General features: G+C 37.2%; 1 non-coding gene across 1 annotated transcript; it reads right to left on the reverse strand.

Annotated features, from left to right (window-relative positions):
* Window positions 1-1,835: 1,835 nt before the first annotated feature.
* On the reverse strand, window positions 1,836-1,939 carry LOC128597924 (U6 spliceosomal RNA). Its single transcript, XR_008383468.1, has one exon. It is a non-coding gene; the product is annotated as a U6 spliceosomal RNA (small nuclear RNA).
* Window positions 1,940-7,020: the final 5,081 nt, after the last annotated feature.

Here is a 7,020-nt window from a genome sequence, read left to right on the forward strand (position 1 = left end):
CTAAAATTTATTCAAGATAGATAAAAGATATAAATTTAAGGCATAAAAAAAAAATAAAAATCCTTGAAGAAAATACTGGAAAAACACTTGAAGGTATCAGCTTGGGAAAAGACTGTATGAAGAAGACTTCAGTGGCAATTGCAACAGCAGCAAAAACAAACAAATAGGACTTAATTAAATTCAATAGCTTCTGTACAGCTAAGGGGACAACCACCAAAGCAAATAAACAATCATCATTATGGGAAAAGATACTTGCATATTATGAATTGGACAAAAGATTGATAACTAGGATCTACAGAGAACTAGGATCTACAGAGAACTGTTGTTCTGTTGTTCAAAAGCAACAGAAAAAGAGCCAACAATCCCTTCTATCAATGGGCCAGACAGATGAACAGAACCTTCTCTAAAGAAGACAGATGAATGAAAAAATAACAAACATATGTAAAAATGCTCATCATCCCTAATTATTTGAGAAATGCAAATCAAAACCACCCTGAGATATCATCTAACCCCAATGAGAATGACCCACATCACAAAGTTTCAAAGCTACAGATGCTGGTGTGGATGTGGAGAGAAGGGAACACTTTTACACTGTTGCTTGGACTGCAAACTAATATAACCTTTTGGAAGGAAGTATGGAGAACCCTCAAGGAACTCAAACTAGACTTCCCACTTGATCCTCCCATTACTGGCCATCTACGCAGAAGAAAAAAATCCTTTTACCATAGGACAGTTGCACTAGACTGTTTATTGCAGCTCAATTTACAACCGCCAAAATGTGAAAACACCCTAATTGCCCCCCAATCCAGGAATGGATTAACAAGCTGTGTATATGTATACCATGGAATACTGTTCAGCCAGTAAATAAGATGGACACTATACATCTTTTGTACTAATTTGGATGGAGGTAGAACACATCCTTCTTAGTAAAGCATCACAAGAATGGAGAAGCAAGAATCCAATGTACTCAATTTTTATATGAGGACAATTGATGACCTAGTACATGTTGGAGGTGGGGGACTGGGGAGTGCAGAGGGGGAAGAAGGGGAGGGTCACAGTGTTTGGCTCACCTCTTGGGGGAGGAACACATTTATAAGAGGAACTTTGTTTGACAAATGCAATTAGTGTTACCTGGTTCTTTGTACCCTCAATGAATTCCCAACAATAAAAAACTGTGATTTGGGAAATAGAAGAACAGAACAGTCTCGGAGAGGCTACTCTCACTTTTCTCCACAATTGCTGGACTTCTGACAATAAAGTTTGGTGCACCTATCCCCATCTCTGCATATTAGCTGACAGTAACAGGTGGCCAAACTCTCTTCATCCAGTAACAAGGTCAGCTGTTTCATAGTTTTCAAGAAAATTTATTTGTAAATACATTAGCTCACTAAATTAAATAACATAAAGTAAATGTCCCCCATTATAATGGCAGAAAACTAATAGATGTCAAGACCTGGTTTGGATTCCTACTATTCTCTCTCTACCTAGTCAGACTCTGAAACAGCACTTTGTTAGAATGGTATTTAATCTCCAATTGATGTGGAAGACAACAAATCCTGCTTCTTTAAATTCCATGAAGGAGATCCAATTTCTAAAATATACCAACAACACATTGCACACAACATTTCTATGTTCTCATTTTTTAAATATACCAACAACACATTGCACACAACAGCCCAGGTGTTTGTTATTCAGTTCCTTTCTCATTTCATAGATCATCTTACACAAATATATTTTTAGAGAACATCACAGTTTCAATATTGGGGGCTGCCCATTTTGCTTTGACTCATACTATAGAGTTTGTCAAACAATTCAGTGACCTTCCAAGAACTGCACAAAATATAGAATGTCTCAAGAAACTGCATGTGACCTTTGAACATGAGTCATGCTAATCTCTATATTGTTTCAATTTTATTATATGTGCTGCCAAAGCAAGCACAAAGTTCTACTTTTTTATTTATGTATTTTTTTCTATTTTGGGGGATTCATTGAGGATACAAAGAGCTAGGTTACATTGATTGTGTCAGATAAAGACCCTCCAATAATAGTGTTCTACCCCCAAAACGTGTACCACCCTCCCTTGCTCTGTTCTCTCCATCCTCAACCCCCACTGTGTGCTAGGTCATTATTGTTCTCATATCAGAATTGAGTACCTAGGATTCTTGCTTCTCCATTCTTGTGATGCTTTGCTAAGAATAATGTGTTCCACTTCCATCCAGTCTAATACAAAAGAGGTAAAGTCTCCATCTTTTTTAGTGGTTGAATAGTATTCTATGGCATACATATACCACAGCTTGCTAATCTATTCCTGGGTTGGTGGGCATTTAGGCTGTTTCCAAATTTTAACAATTCTAAATTGAACAGTGATAAAGAGTCTAGCACAAGTGTCCTTATGGTAAATAGATTTTTTTTTCCTTCTGGGTAGATGCCCAGTAATGGGATTGCAGGATCAACTAGGAGGTCTAGTTTGAGTTCTTTGAGGATTCTCCATACTTCCTTCCAAAAAGGTTGTACTAGTTTTCAGTCCCACCAGCAGTGCAAAAGTGTTCCCTTCTCTCCACATCCATACCAGCATCTGCAGTTTTGAGACTTTATGATGTGGGCCATTCTCACTAGGGTTAGGTGACATTTCAGTGTGGTTTTGATTTGCATTTCTCAAATAATTAGGGATGATGAGCATTTTCACGTATGTTTGTTATTTTTTCATTCATCTGTCTTCTTCAGAGAAGGTTCTATTCATATCTCTTGCCCTGTGGTATAAAGAATTCTTGCCTCTTTTTGTGTTTATTAATTGAATTCTCTGTAGATCCTCCTTATTAACCTTTTGTCTGATTCAAAATATGCAAATATTCTTTCTTATTGGGTAAGTTGTCTATTTGCTTTGGTATTGATTTGTCATGGAAATCCAACTAACCTGTTCAGATTCAGAGGTTCACATCCAGCTGCTTCTTGGAGTTTGACATAGAATTTGAAAGCATTTTTAAATTTTGAGGTAGAGAACCAAGTAGCTTGAAATATTTTCATAATTATGGAGGGCAGATCATTTGAGGGCAAAGGGCAAGTTGGTGTCCACTACTACAGAAGGATATGGGATCTTTCACTGCCTAAGAAATGGTGCTGCACAGGCTATAAGTAGGACTCAAGGCATAGATTTGGTAACAAAGAAGAAATGGAACTCCTACCTTTTCCTGCAACATATTTGAAACTCTCTGAGAGTTTAGAACAATCTCAACTACTATTTGCTGGAGAAAAGGACTTTAAAGGACAATTCACAAATGATTAGGCTAAGTCTAAACTAAAATGTGGGCTCTATATAAGCTCCATATAAGTATGTGGGAGGGATCTCTTTGCTGTGTGTTTGTGTGGCTAAATTTGGGAGGCCTAGCTGCCAGAGCAGGATGCTAGTGCTTTTGGGAACAATGGCCAAGCATATAAGCAAATGTATGTGAACTAAAAAAGGCATTACCTGAAAGTTTAAGTGTGGTTGACCATGGAGACTGAGGCACCTGAATCAGCAAAGACTTCCTAGTAGCAAAGATCCGTAATTACCACACTGCAGAACCAGTTTCCATGGCAACATTGCAGCAACCTAATCAAGGGAAACAGAATGATTACAAAGTCCTTCTTCTCTGCTTTCTGCCTTATAAAAGAGGATTGCCTTTCTTGCACTTTAAAACCCTTTCAGTTCTTGAAAATTTCAAAAAGGAGGGTCTAGAGCATAACAGTACAACAGGGAATGGTACAACAGCTTCTACTAAAGTGGACATTTCAAGACCCAAATAACTACTCAGAAAAAGCAGAGTTGTGACACTGTCTTTATCCCACGCAGAGGGGCTATACTTGGAATAAAACAAATAAAATTGAAATCCCTAAGGTTAAAGGTCTTAAAAGTTTTAAGAATCCTGCACTCCTTGCTACTTGTAACTACTCTGTCCTTTTTCTTTTCCTCTGGCTATCTCTTTGCCATTCTAGAACTATCTGAACCAAACCTTGAAATTTCAACTGATGTACAAGTTGCAATAGTTATAATTATTTTACATCTCAATTTAGCATTAATTAGTCTTTTTTTTTTTTTTTGAGACAGAGTCACACTTTGTCACACTGGGAGAGTGCCACAGCATCACAGCTCACAGCAACCTCAAACTCTTAGGCTTAAACAATTTTCTTGCCTAGGTCTCCCAAGTAGCTGGGACTACAGGTGCCGGCCACAATACCCAGATATTTTTTTGTTGCAATTGTCATTTTGTTTTAGCAGGCCCAGGCCCGGTTTGAACCCACCACCCTCAGTGCATGTGGCTGGCACCTTAACCACTGTGCTACGAGCGCCACCCAGCATTAACTACTCTTTTAATGTCTGCACTTACCTTTCAGAGTCAAGAACAAAAAAATTATCTGTATTCCATTCAAGTAAATGTTCAGCAAAGACATCAATATTCTGATCCAAAAGAAGATCCACTAAGCTTTCTGAGTTACAAAGTAGAGCAAGCATGAGGGCTGTTCTAAAATAAGAAAATAACCCACACTTACAAACTTGACAAAAGTTATTTATAGCACTAATTGGATATACTTTACCAATTCAATAACCTGCCTGTCTGTGCAGGATGTTCTTACAGACATGAACATCTTGGGTACTGAAATGTTCATTTTAGCAAATTTTCACTGAAGCTAAAAGGAAGCCTCCTAACTCACTGGTATAACACAGTACAAGTTGCTAATTTATGGGGCTTTAATGGGCAAGAAACTATGCTGAGATCACTTATCTTACATAGTCCAAGATTTAGATGTAGAATTCTCCATTCCTTTCCTACCTAAATAGAATATATTTTAATTCAAAGTCAGATAGGGCTCAAATAAGTAAGAGCTACTTGCAGGCTTCAAATAACAATATTAGTAATAATGGTAATAATTTTAGTCAGAGTAATTATAGATTTGATAGTGATAAGCATGTGCTAGGCACTACATTAAATGATGTATGTGTATATATATATAAATACATATCTCTGTGTGTGTATGTGTGCAGATGTCTCTGTGTGGGTGTATATAAGACCTTACACACCATAAGCCTTGGCAGATTATTCTCCTTTTCAGATCAGAAGACACATTTGGTGATAAATAATGTTCCTAATGTCACTCCTAGCAAGTGGAAAAGCCAGGAATCCAACCCAGGTTTTGGGGAATCTAAAGCCTCTCTGTTTACCCTTTATCACCCACCTATGGCTTACCTTATTCAAGGAAAAGTTCATCCAGTTAAAGCTTTCTTCCCTCTACCCAGGCCAATTAAAAATAAAACATTAAACGGGCAGTGCCTGTGGCTCAGTGAGTAGGGTGCCAGTCCCAAATATCGAGGGTGGTGGGTTCAAACATGGCCCTGGCCAAACTGCAACAAAAAATAGCCAGGCATTGTGGCGGCCACCTGTAGTCCCAGCTACTTGGGAGGCTGAGGCAAGAGAATCGCCTAAGCCCAAAAGCTGGAAGTTGCTGTGAGCTGTGACGCCACAGCTCTCTACCAAAGGTGACAAAGTGAGACTCTGTCTCTAAAAATAAATGAATAAATAAATAAATAAAATAAAAATAAAAATTGAACTACACTAGACGTGAACATGGAAAAAAGCTGATGAAGCCACAGGATCTGGTAATAGCAATTAATAGTCACTTAAGGATAATCTAACATCAATATTCCTCACTGAGTCATTCAAAAGACAAAATGAATCCCAGCTCCTATTTATGGGAAACAGAGCATTCTAAAGGAAAACTATATAAGCAACAGAGGTTGAAAAATACTGTGAAAGATTTAAGAAGTTCATATTAAATCATAAAGTAAACTACAAGTTTAAGTCCACATTTTATAAAACTAACAAAAGCCTGCCAACTAATATATCACCAAAACACAAAATTACAAACAAATAACAGTCAATACTGAAAGAAAAGACAAATCCTTCTGTATACTGTCCTTAATATTGCCCAGTCAAAATAACTGCTTTTCTTTTTTTTTTTTTTTTTTTTGCAGTTTTTGGCAGGGGCTGGGTTTGAACCCGCCACCTCCAGCATATGGAGCCAGCGCCCTACTCCTTTGAGCCACAGGTGCTGCAATAACTGCTTTTCTGTCTAACTGAAGATCTGTGCTGATATTTTTCACTATACCCCAATAATTATGAGGTAATGTTATTGTTTGTTTAACATTTCTGAGGAGAGATACTATTACAGTCTAGAACACCACTCAGGTTTTTTTAAAAAGAACAAATTACTATACCTCTTACAACCATCAACTAGATGTATATTTGCCTTATGCTTAATTAAAACTTCCACCACATCTGAATGGGTTTCCTTCAGAGCAAGGAAGAGTGGTGTGGTGTCTTTCTGCAATATAGCAAAAAAAATTAATACAATACTTGACAAAATTACACATTTTTCAACTGAAGTGAAAAACCTTATATCAAGTCCTAAAATTGTACACATAATATAGAAAATAAATAAAAAGTAGCATCTTCCTTCTCAGGATTCTGTGCTTTCCAATGTATCATTCCTTCCCTTGGAAAAACCTCTCTTTTGCCTCATCACATCAACTCAGGTGACCTCCAAAACTCAGTTCAGACGTTTATGGATTCCAAGAATCTTTGCTTCTGTCACAAGCACTTACCACGGTATATTGTAATTATTTTATTGTTTCTCATCTAAACCAAGAGCTTCTTGTGGGCAGAGGCAGTATCCCTTATTAGCATCTCTATATCCCCCCTACCCTAAGATATAGTAGTAAACATTTTCAGTATTTTTGTTGAGTTAATGATCTAAATTATTACCCCCTGATCAACATTTCTTACACTGGATTTCAAAGATAACTGCAAGAAGTATGTACCCCAACACAAAGTTTCCATGATCATTTATGCATAAGAACTATTATCAAACTTTGCATTGCATGTCCAATATTAAAGCAATCTCTTGAATTTGCTTAATCCCTCTTTGGCAATACATTTTTAGGGCAAATAGTAACATTTGAGAAATTAGAGTTTCTGTGATACAGAT

This window comes from Nycticebus coucang, chromosome 10 (genome assembly GCF_027406575.1).
Source record: "Nycticebus coucang isolate mNycCou1 chromosome 10, mNycCou1.pri, whole genome shotgun sequence".
Classification (NCBI taxonomy): Eukaryota; Metazoa; Chordata; class Mammalia; order Primates; family Lorisidae; genus Nycticebus; species Nycticebus coucang.